General features: G+C 35.2%; 1 long non-coding RNA gene across 1 annotated transcript; it reads left to right on the top strand.

Annotated features, from left to right (window-relative positions):
- The first annotated feature begins 522 nt into the window (after positions 1–522).
- LOC123539467 (uncharacterized) lies at positions 523–8,541 on the top strand. Its single transcript, XR_006683984.2, has 5 exons — positions 523–721; positions 1,499–1,593; positions 4,325–4,384; positions 5,922–6,110; positions 6,945–8,541. It is a non-coding gene; the product is annotated as an uncharacterized LOC123539467 (long non-coding RNA).
- Positions 8,542–18,925: the final 10,384 nt, after the last annotated feature.

Genomic DNA, 18,925 nt, shown 5'->3' with positions numbered 1-18,925 from the left:
TGTGTATATTTAATTTGGGTAAAATTGTTGTGTGTGTTTTTGTTGCTTTTTTTCTTGAATTGACACGTTTATAGATAATAACGAGGACGCATGCACTTTGTTTGTAAAAAGTCTATTTGCATATAACTTAAAGTTGTATTCGGAACACACACTTCTTATCTTAAATATATACATAAGATGTCTGGAGCTATAACTATGTGTAAATGTAAACACTTTGATAAAGTGACCTAAATTGGCCTCTGATATCAGTTGTTCTGTAATGTTTGAATAATCAACCTATGATAAACATCCAAACGTTTCTGTATGCTTAAAGTTGTGCACTCTTTTAACCCCCCCCCCCACATTCCCCCACCCCAACTCGTAAAACCTCTTAAAAAAAACAGTTGTCAATAAAAAAAAAACATGTTCTAGTGCTAAGGAAGCTTCACTCAAAAAAGTCCTTTACATGCTGAATCTAGTCTATATAGATTTTCTTTTTTCAATGACATAGATGCTATTTTACATATTCAATTACAGTTAGACGTCATGGAGCAGAAAACCAAACCACTGTTCAGTCAAAGTATTTCAAAACGTAGGTTGTTCACGAAGCAGGGAACCAAACACTGTTCAGTCAGTCTTGCAAAACATATTTTGACAACAGAGCATGGAACAAAGCGTTGATAAGTCAAAGTCTTGCAATCATGTGTTGATCTTGGAGCAAGGAACCAAAGCAATGTTTAGTGTAAGTATTGCAAAACTTACGTCGGCCATATAAAGGGAACCAGAATTATGAGAATATTTCCCCCAAGAAATGTTATGGAAACGTTCAATATAATACATATCTTTACGAAGTCACATTTAAAGTAATCTTGCAGGAATACATTTTTCAGCATAGAAAAAAAACTGAAATTCATTGAACATGATTCGAAAGAAAACCAACCTCGTGAAAATCTGGGACATGTATAATGCATTTGTCGCAAATCGTTGTCGTATAAAAAAACTCAAAGAAGATGAATTTGGATATAAGCGGTGGGTCATTCTAGGTTAAGTCGCTTGAAATGTTTGAACAACTTGCTGTGTAATCAGTAACCAGCAGTGGGCAGGTTGTGGCTTGAACTGTAGCCAAAAACTTGAATTCAGCTAAAGAAAAACACGCCGGTTATTCGGACATGACCTTCTAAATCATTTGATTGCCAAAAATCATCTAAATTCAAATTTTCTGTTGAAGAAAAATTTACACCATTGATTACGAATGGGATATATTATCGAAAAGAAGCTGGTTTATTTTTGTTAACTCTGCGCAGGCGGTCATGTGTAAAAATAATGGTTTAAAATGTAGTTTTGATCTTTTGCGGCATGTTGATTGTGCCTTGTGAACAATCGATTATGTTTGACCTTTTATATTATACATGTATACATACGCCACACAACTATTAATTGGCCAAAACTATCGTTTATGTCGATAATATTTTATTATGTCTTTGCAAGTAAAGGAAACGATGTATGTTTTACATTGTAGACTACAAGGTCAAATTTCCGGCGTTCTATCTAAATGGCCAGTAACTATATGACCTTGGCGTCTGTAGCCAGTGGCTGAAGTCCATCAGTCTTTATGTGAGTATATCTATTTATGTGTATGTACATGTATGCGTAAACGGCCATTTTTGGGGTCGGTATTAATGTTGTGTACTCCCTTCTCTACGCAGCTGATGTTTAACCTTTAGCATGCTAGATAAATTGTGGTCTGCTGGAAATGTCGTCTGCTAAAATTGTAAAGTTCATTCAATTTGCTCCAAAATTGGAAGAAATATTGTCAGAGTAGCAAACAGCTTGGAACCTGATCAGACGCCGATTTAATCGGCGTCTGATCTGGTTCCAAGCTGTTTGCAAAGGCTGTTAAATTCACCTGCAGCAGGCTAAGGGTTAAGTATCATTGAAACATATCGTCACTCAGAATTTAACTGTTCCATACTTCTTCTGTCAAGCTTTGAAAGGCACAATAAAATCTTTTTCAAACATTTGTAAAATCATTTTTATAGTTCGTCTTTCTCATGGAGTATATGATTGGCATAAACGCAACTTTTCGAAAGAAAATATGCAGCTGACAGACCTAAGAATGAAATAAAACACTATGTTTTTAACCAATCCCAAACCAAGATTTTTTTTCTCTGCGTCAGAACTCATATAGGATTAGTCATAATTCTAAGGTCAATATTATGGTCAGTTTTCTAATTCCAAGAATATTGATCAAAACAACAACACGTCTGTCGCGAGACAATGGACTTGCTATTGATCTTTCAGTACCAACTCAACTACAGAGAATACCATTAATAAATGGACATGTCTAATCTCTTATCGTTGCCATCACCGGTAGTTAGCATATTCCATATGAAGTCTGGTTGCGCGGATACATAGACCAGACGACAGGTTTTAAAATTACCTTTCTGTTAACAATAATCAGTAAACATGCGATGTCGCAATGTACTAAAAGTCATATAATATAAATAAAAGTAGACTGACCAGCCATTTCTAAGAACAAAGTTTCAAAGAAAGAATTCTCACTCAAAACAGTTACCTGTTTCTTCAGATTCAAATGCTGTCCTGTTCTGCTTTCAAACAAGTGGTAGAGAACGAACGAGTTTTGGGTGAAAAAAGAGAGGATATAATATGTATGTAATTGTTTTTGTCCTAATTAACGCAGTGACATATTACCGAGCTTGATAGCATATTAATGATTTTTACATGCGATTGTGCCGAAAATAGAAGTAATGGGCATTACATTAACGGGGTATGGTTTTAAACTTGGGCCATCTATTTGCGGTAATTTAGACGTCTTGAAAAAAGATACGTCTTTTGTTTCTATTCTCCCTCACAAGAAAATATTTGATTATATTTACGACTCTTCATACTTATCTCAAATGTCATTAAAGTTTTGATAGCGATATTTATGAGTGTTGTTTTTACCACTTTGATCATCTCTGTCAGTAGGAGTTTGTTTTGAAGTTTTCAAGCTCTTTACTGCTACGGGATGTCCATTTGTGCTTTTCACATTAAAGAGCTTCAGGGCAAGTCGACCTCTTTCGCGCTGAACGAAATAATGAGATGTCCTTCACATTCGTTATGCGTCATTAAAATTCTTCCGCGGGCAAAATAGTGCAGAATGACCTTGTAAAAATGTTAGGCTTTCTGCATCCATGACTGTGTATAAAGGCTGAAACATGAGTTTTTGTTAGCAAAAATAACATCTTGACTTTTGTAAGTGGCGGATGAAAACTATCCGTTTGCTTTAAAAGCTGTTTCACGCGGACGATGGTAAAAACATACACCGAGGCTGTGTCAGAAATGGCGTGTTAATAAAACGAAAAATGTCGCCACTTTCAGAAATATATTGTCTACACCAAGGGTTCAGAATTAGAAAAAAAAATCTGCAAGTGTCTGAATACAAAGTTGCCAGATGTTTTTGTTGTAATGCTTTATTAATTTCAATTCTTCCGCCGGGAAATTCAAAATTATAAAACGTATTAACATAAGAACTCCCGTTATCAGCTGGAGTTTCATTTTTAACATTATGTATAACTTTTTCTTTTCCTAAAACTTAACAGCTTTTAACAGAAATTTTTTTTTTGGCATCACAGGTGTCATGTTTGTTTTTTTTTTCTGGTCGAATAAATCATGAAATAAGTAAATAATATTCTCAATACGTGGCGCCAATGTTTATATGCAGTTTGTCAAGAGGCCAGAGTCGTAATATACTAATCGAAATTTCTAACATCCTTTTGATTTTGTTTGCAATTTCTTTCATACTAAAAAAGTACTTTTAAAAGATGTGGCAAGATAAAGGTGACATACTGCTTTTGTGGTGATTTTCCCATCTTATAACGGAATTCGTTTCTAGTTACAATGTACATACAGAAATGCATGTGTATACTTTTGTGTCTTTTAAAATGGGTTTAGACTGCTAAATGAATTAAATAGTATCGTTGCTCATTTCAGTTTCGTTTAAATTTGTATATTTTGTTTAAAACATAATTCTTAACATGTAAGAAATTTCATAAATTTGACCGATGTTGCACTAAATATCTATGTAACGTTAGGAGTTTCATTAACCCTTACCCTGCTAAATTTCTTTAATGAACTTGTCCAGCTTTCGATTTGGACCATTAACTGTTAAAAGGAGTTATTAACAATATAGATATTGACTGAATGGCGAACAGTGCAGATCTTGATCAGACTGTACGGATGTGCAGGCTGACCACGATCTACAGGCCGCCCGCCGATCTACACTGGTCGCAAAGGCAGAATCATTTGTGTCCAGCATGATAAGGGTCATTGTGTATTATTTCAGGATGCTGCGCTCATGGAACCTGGGAAACTGTCAAAGAGCAAATGTGATTGACAAGAAAGGGTGCGTATTTTTGGAGATACAATAGATTTTGAAATCATAAACTTATTGTTGAATTATTTATGTAGCAAATTTTATGCTGATTTTGAAAAGTTTTCATAGCCTTGACCTAGCTGACGTTAGGATATTAGTTGTACATGGCAGCTTACTACAGCAATTATTTGCATAAATATGATAATATTTAAATATGATTTATACAGATTATTCCGTATTGTTATGTACACATGCTATATGCATGTTGAAGACGATTCTTTATATATAATAAAGTTGTTTAAAATACTTATATTTTTAATCATCCTTGATTCTGACAATATTTAGATTTATCATATTTTCACAATTAAGCAAATGGATTAATATTTATGAAATAAATATAGAATTAAACATAGCCGGTACACCATACAGAACTTTAAAAATCGGTGATAATATCAGACCCTAAGCCACGCGTATTTTGTGTGAAGATTATTTATATAATTTTAGTTTTTGCCGAATTATTTTTGACGTGAAGCTACTGAAAAAAGAAACAGATGGCGCCAAAAAGGCAACCCACCTTTTGTTATTTTGCCAGTATCTTTAAAATTACTTAGAGTACTTAGAACAATATATTGTTGATGAAATATTAAACTTTCAACTCAGTCAAACCATGCTGTCAGATAAATTTGTTTATTTTACGACTTAACCCATCTGGAAATCACGAAAATAACATATAAGTATCTACAGGTTACAATTTAGCGAAACACGTATCTAAAACTATCATTTAATATTTTTGTGATGTTTAACCATTTTCTTATAAACAAAAATCAGTACGAATATTGTCTGGTTTTTTTTTTTATAAATTGTATTGTTTTGTTTTCTAGAGACGACTATGTGCATTTTTTAGACCTTTTTATGTTCAGGTGATAAAATGAATGAAACTATATCTTTGCGTCATGTGATATTTTTTTAATTTTAATATGTTATTGACAGAACTTTGTTCTAAAAATATGCTAAATTAAGAAAAATATATATAAATATATTCTAATTAGATATTTGCAAAATAGCTGATGGTGGATTAGATGGTACAAAAAATACCGCTTTATCGGCCGCCGTTTTATTTAAGATCTGAATCACTTATAATTCTGTATTAAGTGTATGTGTAACTTGTAAAAGACAGCTTAACTCGTGTATTTTTGTCTTTTTTTTCTGCGCGGCTAACGCAGTATTTTAAAGACAACATGAGTGATATAACTTATATCTACCAAGAACTCAATGAGCTTTTAATCTACCGTCACTGATATTTTGAAACTAAATTCCGACTAAGTCGGCATACTTCTGAAGTAACAGTCTAAATAATTTCTTCCCAGAAAAATAGACGCACCAGTACCATAAATTTCAATATTTTCTTGTGATCTACCAGTCTTTAACCTACCTTTACGTTTTCTGTCTTTAACGCTATTCCCGTCGATTCCCTTTGACGACGGCGTTGAGTCCGACGACGAATTTGACGACGTTTCACAAACGTCTCTAACTGGGCTAATACTGTTATTGCTGTTTTCACTATCAGGACTTCTGTAGCTGTTGATCATCGGGGGCGTAAATGCACTTCCTGTCGTTACCGACGCCGACGACAGTCCACTTTGTCCCGGTAGAATCATTGGCTGAGCTAGAGAACTTATGGAGGTGAAGGACGTTAACGGGTGGCCATAAGGAGCGACCCCCAGGGAAGCAATTGGCATCACAGGGGTCATATTTGGTATGTTTTGTTCCCCGTACATGGCTTACACTGACCACATGCAAATCGTTATAAGAAAACGCCTCTATCCATATCAAAAGCTCACACCGTCTTAAAGATACTTAAATGTTAGTTCTTCTAATTAAAACATACCCTGTTTCTGTAATGTATGTAAATAAATGTCCGCCATTAAGATCCAGCTCGGTTTTATATATGAAAACAATTCCTGCTTTTTGCCTTAACTATTTCACCTTAAACACTTCCACATGTTTATCACTGTAAGTCCGTTTCCACCCAGAACACTTGCTTAATTTCAAGTTGAATTGTTTTAAGTTTCATTCTCCAAGTTCATATTTATTAGCACCACCATTTCAGTAATGTTCTTATGTCTAGTTAAACTTCAACTGGTCAGTTTACGCATATTATCAAGGGTTTTCTAACATAATGAACGGCCATTGCGAACTGACCAGGCGAGTCCATTTTCATTGGCCAGTCGGGGCGAATTGACCTTTTGTCCGCGGTCAGTGTAAAGACACATTATACATTGTACATCTGAAACATTTGCTTTTGATTATTATAACAACATTTTCTGCATAAAAATTGCCGTTCTGGCTGATTTCGATCTTCATGAAATTTTAAAATAGTATGCAGACAGGCATGTATATACTGAATAAACAGGGTTGCACACCACCATATTGGTTAGCATGTTTGTTAACAGCGGTTATATTCCACTATATTGTGGTTTCAGCATGGAAAGAATTCATGTAAATTTATGCATTTGGGGGAAGAAAGTTATCCGAAAATATTGCATGGCGTGTTATATTTTACTCTGTAAACTTTCTGCTTATTTTTCAGGGCCAACCTTCTCCCCCTTACATCAGACGAATAAACTTAACCTGTGTTAGCTAAGGACATTGTTGATCAAGTAGCGCCAAATCGTCATTTCTGCAATCTGATTCGCTATGACAGTGTAGAGGGCGTTTTTCAACGCAAATGACCGACATCTGCCGAATACACATGACGTCATATTACGTAACAACCACTATACGGCGAAACCAATAATACTTCTATTGATTACCATCGACTCCGTAACTGTTAGGTTACGCAATCGCCCAGGGCTGTATTGGTTTTAGCCGAATGTTTATCTATAACTGGGTCGCTCGGTCCATAGAAATTATACAGGTATATAGCAAATATTATATGACCGTCGTCTGGCTTGGAGTTAATTAAGAGTCCGAAGTGAAATAAGCGAGACTAATTCTTTTATTTGTTTTGCGTAACGTGTTGCATTTCTGCACAATACATCTACGAGCAAGAGGTTAACCTGTCTGGGACGATATTGCAAAGTATTGTAGCCGTTTAAAGATTAGTAAAATGTTGTAACAAAAAATGTTGTTTTTTTTAGACAAATGTTTGTGAACTGCGTAGTTTCTACCCACAGTGAATGTGAACAGCTAAATTTAGAAATATACTTGCTATTTTTATGAGGGACACGTTATAATAAATTTTAGAAAAGCTACCAAAGATATTTTGATGGTGAAAAGTGTTCTGAAAAATTTCCTTTAAAAACCAAAACGGACATTTAACTGCCTCAGTATTCAGGAGAACAACAAAAATCCGAGTGCGCGTGCTGTTGAATAAAACGAAACGCCTATATAAATTCTGTTTCTACATGCTAAAGATATTCATAAGCATTGTCATTTTTGCAGTGTAACTTTATTGTCTTAAGTATTTTGTCAAAGATGCAGTTTTAACAAAAAAAGAAGCAACGCCCACTGTTGACTAAGGCGGACAAATACTGTTCATTTTGATTCAGGAATCATGGTTATAACAAACAAATAAAACAAGTATCGGCACATCCCAGGTTGAGTTATATCAATCCTTTTTATAAACTTAATAATCTTACAACTAGTTGTTTAAAATGTCAGAAAGGGGAGGTTTGGGCACCAGCTTTTGCCTGCCTTTGCCACATTGAGTGCGAGATTCAAATCGTACTCAGGAATGTATTGTACCATAACACGTGTATGGCAGCTAGAGACGTAAGTGTCAAGCACGTGCATTGATAACATTTTTCACTGATTAAAAAGAAATGATGTTTCAAAGTGTATGCGTTCTGTTTACAGTGATGTTTAAACAGAATGTGTCATCAATATTTGCACATGAACAATTAAATGTTGACAAAACTTCTTCTAAAGGAAATAGACTGATCCGGGTCTTAGGTTACAAATAAACTCGTGTATATATTTTATTGTGTCTTTTTTTTCGATATACAAGTTCAGCGCATTCTAAAAACAAGGTCATTTGGCACAGAAGTAAATGACCACGTGCACCTAAGGAAGCAATTTTCAACTTTGATATATGTTGAGATAAAATTCTGCACCTGTCCAGTTTAGAATCTTCACAGACGGAGTCATCAACGGTACATCACCGTGCACATGCGCCGTCAGTCAAAATTCGAATATTCGGATTACTAAAATAACACTAGACCATAATGAACGCTAGCTTTTTACTGATTCATGTATAAAATGGGGCATACACTTATTTGTGGAATGGAATGAGATACTTATTCCATTCCGTTCCATTCCAGTATCTCATTCCATTCCATTCCATTCCATTCATTTTGGTAATGTCCCAGAATATTTAATTGGAATCATGCATGTCAAGGGCAAACTAGCGTACTTAGAGTATGATGCAGTCTTGACAAGTAGTCTGAAGCTGTGGGATCTAATCTTGTCATACTATTTTTCGTGTCCTCACCTACACAGTACTCTGTATAAGTTCAAATTGAATAAAAATGTCTTGTGGTTTGTGTTTTGGAGTTTAACGCCCTGATTCAACTTTTTTTCATTTATATCAATACGATTAGTATAGTGACATACCTTTTCTGGGCAAGCTACCGCAGTTTACCAGTACTTGGTGCACAATTTCCTATACGAAGTAACAATTTCCCTTATTGGAACAGAGGTAGGGGGTTAAGAAACGCCCTGACTAAATGCCATGGGAAATGCTCCGACCCGGATTAGGAATTGAACCCACGCCACCCCCCCCCCCCCCCCCCCAATCCATTCTGATATCACTCGATCCCTATTCCACCCCCACCCCCTAATCAAATAAAATCAGACCCAAAAAAGAATCTAATGACCTAATGACCTTGTTATTTCTGGCAAAACAACAATAATATAGCCATCTGAATAATTTCAAATATAATAACAAGACAATAACTGTGAGATAAATTTCTGCAAGAGATATCCCTTGAGATTGTGCAACAGTTTAATGAACCAATTTTACCTAAAGTTGAACTTTGGTTTGTCAATCTGTTACAAATGGCAATGAGATATGACCTAAAGATGTAAACAAATCAGTATATTTTGGAATGGAATGGAATGGAAGGAGATAGTGAAATGGAATGGAATGGAATAAGTATCTCATTCCATTCCACAAATAAGTGTATGCCATAAAATGGCCGACTGTTGAACTTGGCTCTTTGTGACAGGAAAAAAATCATTTGCATTAAAAATATGTGCTGATAAATGATAAAAATATTCGGTCTGTCACAAAAGAAGTGGAGAAATTAATTACAGATATTTTGACCACTATTTTAATGTCCAAAGCGTTTTGCCATCTCAAGTGGGTCCTTTATTGAATTTCCTAATATTCTACATATTGGCAATAAAATGTGCGTTTTACACAAGCTGTTTCGATGAAGGCGAAGATATGCCAAAATACTTGCTGATAATAACGCTTGATTTTACCGAGATCCATGCCAACACTTCAATAAAATGTCAAATGCCTCTTTTCTAATACCTCTTGTTGTTTTTTTTTTGTTTTTTGTTTTTTTTTTGTTGTTGTTTGTTTTTGTTGATTTGTTGTTGTTGTTTTTTCTTGTTTTTTTTCTTAACATCTATGGGATTGTATTATTTTGAATAAGACGACATAGATATTTGTTTTCATTTTTATTGTCAAAATAACTGTCATGTCAAACTATGAAAGTCAAAAAATACCAGCTAGATAGTCTTTTTTTGTGTGTCAGTCCGAATAGGTTCTTCTTACAGTATGCCGTCAATTATTTCGATGTGAATTATTTTCATTTCTTTCTCTTTGGGTTTATTATTGTTGTGATGCGTTTGACAGCTCTATAACGATCATGATGATTGCAAACGCTTTCTTTGCCATATTAAGTGCTTTGTTAATGGAATATGCAAGTGTCGCAGTGACCCAGACAAGGATTCAAAAGGGCAGAACGAACTGCAGCGGGAATCTAAAGCGTTTGTTGCAATATTCGTCTCACAGGGGCTAGTGCAGTAACGAAGTCGTGCAAAAGATCTTCTTTGAACGCCAAACACTGTTAATATTCATTATGTTGTTGTTATTACTAATCGTAAAGTATTAACAATATTTCATTACATATTTGTTCTGGCATTGTTGTTAGAAGCCCATCAGACATTTTGTATACATTAAATTAACGGGTTTATTACTTTTTAATCAAACATTGACCCCCAGACGATCACATCGTCTATATTTTAGGCAAACTGCAAGTCATGTCATTGTTTTTGCCAAGTTTCAAGGGTATTGTAGTAAAATGTTAAAGATACATTTTTTTCCAAAGATATATGTAACCAGGGTTTTTCAAAATTATTCAGTGACCCTATTCTGAAGACTTGTGGAAGGATTCAACGTACATCATTTGAACCCTGTGTTTATATACAAACGTTAGGGACGTTCATCAATCTCAGTTAAAACAAAAAAGAAAATACTCTCTTGACCGTCTCTATATATTATTATGGCCAAAAAGCGTTGTCATAATTATATAGCAATGTCGAGCTTTCTTGAATCAGAAGACGTTTCTAAACAATTAACAAAACTACTATTCGCCAGTAAGTTCATGAATGAATGCTTCTTAGAACGAACCGTTACTATTTTTATTTACTAGTGCTACATATATTTAAAAGTACTTTCTCGGACGTTGTTTTGTTTGCGAGCCCATTTTTAAGCCCCTGTGGAAATTCGGCGCTAACACAGTCCTGTTTAAAACATTGCTATGATTGACCGATAAGTGTTCGTCTTTGTGCTAACTGTTCCCGTAAAGCACGCGATTTTAGGCGGTAATAAATATATTAATGGTCTGCTAATATCCTTCCGCCGCATCTAATGATGGAAATAAAAAAAAATCATAATTTGAACCATGCAGGCCAGTATGAATATATATTGATGCTCAACTATACGATAAGACCATTCCGATTGGTAACGTTCAGTAATTCTTTCATTTTTCGATTTATAAACTTTTATTGTTTATAATACACTGACGAAATATGAAAACGCAACAAACATATGCCTGGATATATTTTTTACTACAAAAAGCACCACCTTGAAATGTTCAACACCAACACATCTCTTTACTCTATACCCATTGTGTTAATTTTACTCTCTGTTGTGCTGATTAAATTTGAACACAACTGGAATAGAGTATCGAGACGTGTATGTGTTGAACGTTTCAAGGTGGTGCTTTTTGTAGTAAAACATATATTCAGGCATATGTTTGTTGCGTTTTCATATCTCGTCAGTGTACATACAAAGAGTCAACAGTCTGTCCGCGTATAATAAAACGATATCTTCTGCGTGAAAATATTACTAACATTTTTAAACGTGATTAGGAAATAAAAGAATTATTCCGCGTATATATTTTTATACATAAGTATTTATGCAGAGATATTTATATTAGTAGTTGAAATACGAAAGGCGCACAGAAAAGAAACTCATGTATTTTAACAAATATGAAAAACAAAAACTATTTTAATTGTTTAAGAAAGGACAGTCTGATTATTTTTCCTGTTCCTGATTTGAACATAAAAGTGCGTGTGTCAGCTGCTTTTCTTGTTCTTGTTCTCCTTTTGGTTGCAACAACGGCAAAAATTTCAATGAAATACCGGGTCAAAGGCCGCTCCACCCGGACAAACATCTACAAAAAGAAAGACCCGTCCACCAACAATAAATTGAACTACCATATAATCGCGGGTGACATCTTAAGGATGAGGTCCGTAACTTTTGCCCAAACACAGACGATTTTAGTAATTGTAACTTTATAATTTTCCTCTGGTGGTCACCATGACACACTGTCGCGCGCAAATTAGTACTCTCGGGTCAAGGTCATACTGCTTTGTAGTTGGACAAAAGTGTCGTCTGCTCACTGCAATTTTTAATATTTTATCCATTTTATGGAAAAAATTAAGACATTTTGTTCTGTATAATTCCTCAGATGGGCCATTTTGCTGAAGAAAAGTTCTGTTGTGGCCATCTTTTTGTACATGTTAACAGTCAGACACTCGCCCTTTGGCTTTCACTGATAATATTTGAATATTGTTCCTGGCATTTTTATCGGCAGATAAAGAAGAAGATTTTAATAGACTTAAATTAAGACAATGAAAACAGTATTGGAAAACAAAAACGGTTCCTTAATTAGTATGAATAGCTATATGGAAGTAAACAGTGAAAGGAGGGTTTCCTGGCTGACTTTGAATTAATTTCCCCTCACCGCTGTGAGTTCAATTCCTGTGAAGAGCCTCTCTGCGTAGTAGTTGTAAGGAATTATATGCTCGAGGATGGGGATCTTCCACCATGCAACTGAAAGTCCCATGTGACCTATCATTTTTTCGGTGTTATGCTTAACTAAATAAAAAAGGTAAACATTAAAAAAAGCCGTAAGTTTTTAGTAAGCCTTAACAGTGATCATTTAGTTTTCATATGTAAGAATATTGATATTATCTTTACTGTAGTTGCATAGCTGTAAATAGATAATTGAAATTTGAAGTTTTGCAAATATACATGATCCATGCTCATGTATGCATGAATCCGAGTGTGGTTATTGTTATCATTTCGAAAAATTGCTTCTCGCCACGCTCTCAGACTAAAACACCGGCTTACCAGTTAAAATTATACATGTGCACGGATAACATGGTCTTTAATCATCCCGCACGTGACCTTCCCAGGCATTTCAGATATGCCAACGTCCGCACGGACATACCTGGTCACTCAGCAGCCTGATATTTCATTTCGGCATTATCTGTCTGCTCCAATTAATTCGGCGTAACCCGGGCCCTGAGGCGTGATTTTACATCACCTAAATGGCGGTTTTAATTAACCAAATTATAGAAAATGTGCTGTTTCAATTTTTTCAACACTTAGTATTGAATAATTTTGGTCGGCCTGACCTAAAACAATGACCATAAAAATTGATTAGTCTGCAAAATTATGCTAGAATATCAAGGTCACTCGAGAAAATCTGAAAGTTTTAAGCACATGGCCAACATGTGTATTTTCTTGGACTTTAAATTAACAATTATTTTAACTTTTGTTTATTTTTCTTCAACGTAGTGGTCGTTAAAAATATTCTACGGCCACATGAAAAGAACATGACAAAAAAAATAGACATGAAAACAATGCCCGCATTTCTTACAATTTGGGCTTGTAATAAGCTTAATTTAGGCATAAGATGGGCATGGCATTTAACAGGAAATTATTACTTTAGTAGTTTTAAAATATGAGAAACCGAAATTTTGATATTATAAAGATGTACCAGTTCGACACAAAACGTTGTCTACTAAAGTAAAACCATAAACAATTAATATTTCTATTTGAAACATTTTCGCAACGAGTGGATGTTATATTTTGTCATTTTATCATGCCCAATTTCTTGCCATCCTTTCACATACACACATTATGCCCGCTTACCTTGTATGCGGCAATGGCCTCCTTTGAAGTCAGGCTGGTCAAGTTTGTGTAATTTTGTTAATTAGCCGAAAAGAAAATATTTCAAAAGTTCTTGAATCGTCTTCAAGTCAGTCGAACCGTAAAAACTATGCTAATTAAACTGATCAAAGAGATTTAACAGAACGCTAATGAGAAAATCAGCTTTAGCCCTATATGCTCGTAAAAGAAAATGAAATATACAGGCGGTCTTTTTGTCCTGGCTTTGGGTCAGAATTTTAACTTGATAAAAAAAGTCGTCGTCGACTTTAGAGCATTTTTACAAAAGAAAAGATGTTCTTTTCTTCATATAACCAGTGAGACTATCCAGCATGGAATTTATCTCAAGTTGTTAATATGACACGTACTGGTTACTTCTTAAACTAATGTTGAAAATGGGAGACTTTACATCAAAACGGGTACCAGTTTTGCTTGGTGTGGTCTCCAGAGAAAAGATACACTCTTTAAGGACAGTACTGCTTATCACTAAAAACAGATAGTGGTTTTTTCTCCGGGTAAATATAGTCCGAAACATTGTGCCAGAATCACTTACATTTGTATACTGGATCACGCTACATTTGTGGTAATCACAAAACACTTAATTTTTTACAGCGTAACGGTAAAACTGACTTCCTTTTTTAATAAAAAGTAAAACTGATAATGGATATATGTAGCCTTAAATTCTAGTGTAAAGTTTCCAAGTAAATGTGTCTTACATCAATTTGTATACTAGTTTACATACTAGTTTACATCACATCTGGAGTAACCAAACACTTACTTTTTCGAGTGTAACAGTAAAACTGACTTATCATTTAATCTATTTTTACATGTTTTTGACTAAGACTTTGTTTATGGAGCAGTTCCGACTATTGGGTAGTTCATTGCTTTTGACAAGGGTATTAACTCTTGTGTGTATTTAAGGGGAAGTATGACACCGGTAGAGGACCTGAAAGACGGTGGGAAACACGTGTTTCCCTCTTCTTCTGTTTTAGAATTGCAGAAACTGCAGGATGTAATATATTTGTATTGTTCCCTTTTCTGTGTTTATCATTTAATTGTTTACGCTACACACACAAACATGCTTCATTGCGAAACAATTGAACAACATATATTCTTCCTATGAAAGGCGCTTTCTCCAGAGTATTATTTTCTAAATAAGGATTTCTTCACTTTGTAATCACAGCCGTTGAAGGAAATCGCCTACGCGGGTTTAGCCTCCTCCGTACTATCTTTAGCCGCACTTTTTTCTCACCATCCTCATTGCTTTTTCATTTGGTCAGAATATACCTAATCTGACAGATGGCGTCACAACAGCGCTTAAAGTCTCCGTTTATGATCTTTTGCCCCCTTAATAAAGACGAACTAATAAATTAGTCAAAACTATTATAAAACTAATGACTACTTTAGCGGAAATATCATTCCTCCGCGAGGACTGACATTTCTATTTAAAATCAGAAATTAGTTCAATTATTTTTCGCCCATTCCGTGCTAATGAAGATACTTTGTCCCTCTCTGAATTTAGCAGATGGTCAACTATTGATTTTGTTTAAAAAGTAAACCAGTGACTTAGTTGTTGACCACACGGCCATTGTTAAACGCCAATGCAGTTTTCGACGGACGAAAGCAAATTAAACGGTCCAGTAAAAATTAACACCTGCAACTTTGGTAAAATGAAATTAGGTCCACGTCCCAATTTCGAAGGTGCTTCGAGCCGGCTTCTTGATACTATGCCACCGTTTGTAAAGGAGGAAGATTTTCTTGTTGATAGGGCATCGTCCCCTCAGACCTTATGGTCGGTTTCGATTCCTTAGGACACTAGGAAGGGTCAGTTCGAGAACTCGAACTCGAGTTCTACTACTTCTTTTACAAATAAACGTTATCACTAGATATTTGGATATGAAAACTTTTGCTAGTAGCTTGCCAGACACGCTAATTAATAAGTTGATCTTTACTTATTTTGTTAGTTTCATTTATAGAAAGCTACCTGTTGAATATCTACGGCAGAAAGGGAAGTTAACCATGAGAAGTAATTTAACAAAATATGAGAAGAAACTAAGTTAGTTACTATAATTTGCAAATGCAAGGGCTTTTGACCAGTCTGGTGGCTTATGGTGGCTTACCAGAGGCCGCTGGTCCTGCAACACTGTCATCATGGCACTTCTAGCGAGTTTTTTCCAAATCTAAATCCTCGACTACCAGAACATTTTAGCGGAGAGTCATTATATTTTGTAGGGCAAAAATACAACATGCACATTTTCCACTTTTAGACTGTTAAGGATATTACAAATTTGTGATATAGGACTTTATCCAAAAAATTAAAAGCTAGCCGGTTTACAAATAACAGAATGATTGGCGTTTTATCAAACTGTCATCAGGCTTTTTAAATCATCATTCCATGGTTACCAGTAATAAATTAAACCAACGTTATTGTTGCCCGAAATACTATTTTCCAAAATTATTATCAAATGCCCGCGAAAACAATTTTAAAACATTATTTACGGCTTTGTTATCATATTTGGTCAAAAAACTGCAATACAAAAGTCACAAAGGAGAATCCCTATCAATAGTATTTTATAGTTGAAAAGTTTTGAATTTCGAACGCCCGGGTTCCCAAGAAAATGAAATCAATTTCAAAATTATTGCTTTCTTCTTCGGACAATTACAAAAGATTTTCGCCCCAGCGGTCACCTAACGACAATTTGCATGAAATAAAGTTACCAAGTTTAAACTGGCCGAGTTTTTGTGAAAGGATGGATATCAAATTTCTCTGAGAATTAATGAGCAGACGTTATTATTATTCTTGAAGGACAAATACGGAAGGTCATGGTGACCCCCTGAGGATTATGGGAATGAAAATGTAGGAACGGAGTTAATACTGACATGCGCATTGACATTTCGCGTAATGAGACAATGCTTCAGATAAAGTTGTGTTGGATGTGACAATATTAAGATTGACCGAGAAACAGGAAGCTTAATTTTGTCACCATTTATTCGTTCTTTTCAAATTTTTGACACATGTACAAATGCAAAAAGTGCCAAGTGCCAATAATTAAAGAAGGTTATGGGACCTTCTTGTATTAATGGGACGAATTGCGCTTTATGGTATTTGGCAGAAAAAAGGGATAATGACACTTTAAATACATGTTTGAGATGAATTTATGTTTTCCATTAAATATTTTTATCTCACAATGGCCTAGAGTTACAGCTGAAAGAATTCTTTAATGGCTCTGTATCTTATGGAAAAACAAGTACTGGTGTAGTATTACACGGAATGATTGTTATGCCTGAGGGTTCGAACCGGCACCATTCTGGTCAAGCATGGCAAGCGGTCAGAACCTTACCTATAACTCTGTGTATATTTTATAGGTGTACTAAATACATATGTGCCTTAACTCGGTTTTCTTATTTTGTGGCCGTTCATATTCTGCTAAGCAGTCCTACCTTTATACAGGAAATAATAATTATATATTTTATTCTGGCAAAATTAGAAAGTTTATATATCAAGCATTGTTCAGCCTAGCTGGATCCATTCACTAACGGTTGCTTAAATTCAACAGAAAAAATATCTAACTTCGACTCCTTTTTTCAGGATTCTTGTTTTTGATTTTAATCCTTACCCTGCTTAATTTCTATAATGAACTTGTTCATCTTTCAATTTGGACAGTACCATTAACTGTTAAAAGCGGGAGTTACCGAAAGATACAGACCTAATGGCGGACGGAGCAGATCTACACTGGTCGCAAAGGCAGAATCAGTCGTGTCCAGCATGATAAGGGTTAAAAAATGTGGGGTTTTTTTTCATTCGAAACTTATATTTAAAGCAGATAGTTATCAATGGTGCTAATACTTGTAAAAGAACTTAATGGTTTCAAGAAGGTAATGTCGAGACATAATGTGCTAAACGGTACATAGAAGTGGCGAAATCTGCTATTGCGCTTAAAAGCTAAATATGACGGTTCGGTTCATCTCCATTAGGACGATTACAACCTGATAATTCTCCTAGGATTGTTAATTCTAAATGAACTTATCATCGGCCAATCGTGGACAATGGACATTACGATCGATACGGAGTGACTTGAGTCCTTTGATTAAACAAAACAAACGCATTAGATCCTTATTTGATTACAACGTGTCACAGAATTAATGAGTTTTCATTGGTCAGTTTGATCTCTACAGGCGACCTTCACCTTTCTAATGCTGAATATTTTAGAGCATGCCCTTCCTTGTTTAATATGATATCGCCCCTCCTTGATTTCTCTGAAATAATTAATACATTTGTCACGTACAACAACAAATTAAATGTTGAACTCTGGTGGCTACCCACACAAGGAAGATATTCGGTATTGCAGTCAAATGCCATAAGCTGGAGTGATTCTCTGTTGTGACGAATGCAAAAATTGTTGTTTTACATTATTTTACCAAAGATTAATTTTGATCTTATTGTATGGTGGCTGATTTGTGCCATTTCGTTATTCCGTTCTGCCGAACGACAAACGTCGTTATGCCGCCCCGCCGAAAGTCGCCCCACCAAACGTCGCCCCGCCGAATGTCGCTCCGCCGAACGTCGCCCCGCTAAACGTTGTCGTTTCGCCTTCCGAAATTACATGATAGCACTAGTATTAATCAAATTTATGATAAAAGGTAGTAATATTTTAATAGTTATGATATATATTTGTTAGTCCCTTATAAAGTGTAATCAGAGGAAATAACTTACTCTTGCACCGCCCCACCTCCTCCCCCTCCTCAATCTTCTTTGGTTCGGAAGTGAGTCCATCAGTGACAAGACGTGTAACTTTCTTCAATTAATCTTTCAGTTGTTGAATTTGATAATGAATCAAGATGTGAGGGAAACGTACCAACCTCGGGCAGCATGGCAATAATTTTGTATTTATTTTTGTGTGTGTATGTTTGTAAAAAGAGGATATTGGTTTGTTTCAGTGTAAGATTGAAATATGTGTCCCGAGTGAACACCATGTGCAATCTTTTCAAGAGTGAAAACACCAGGAGTGAAAATGTAAGATAAGGTGTTCATGAGTGAAAGATATTTTGATCTTACATGTAAAACAAACACTTTTCTTTTTATTTCATGTTTTGAC

Source organism: Mercenaria mercenaria, chromosome 18 (assembly GCF_021730395.1).
Source record: "Mercenaria mercenaria strain notata chromosome 18, MADL_Memer_1, whole genome shotgun sequence".
NCBI lineage: Eukaryota > Metazoa > Mollusca > Bivalvia > Venerida > Veneridae > Mercenaria > Mercenaria mercenaria.
Note: the sequence above shows the minus strand (reverse complement) of the source record. Positions and strands in the feature narration are given on the sequence as shown.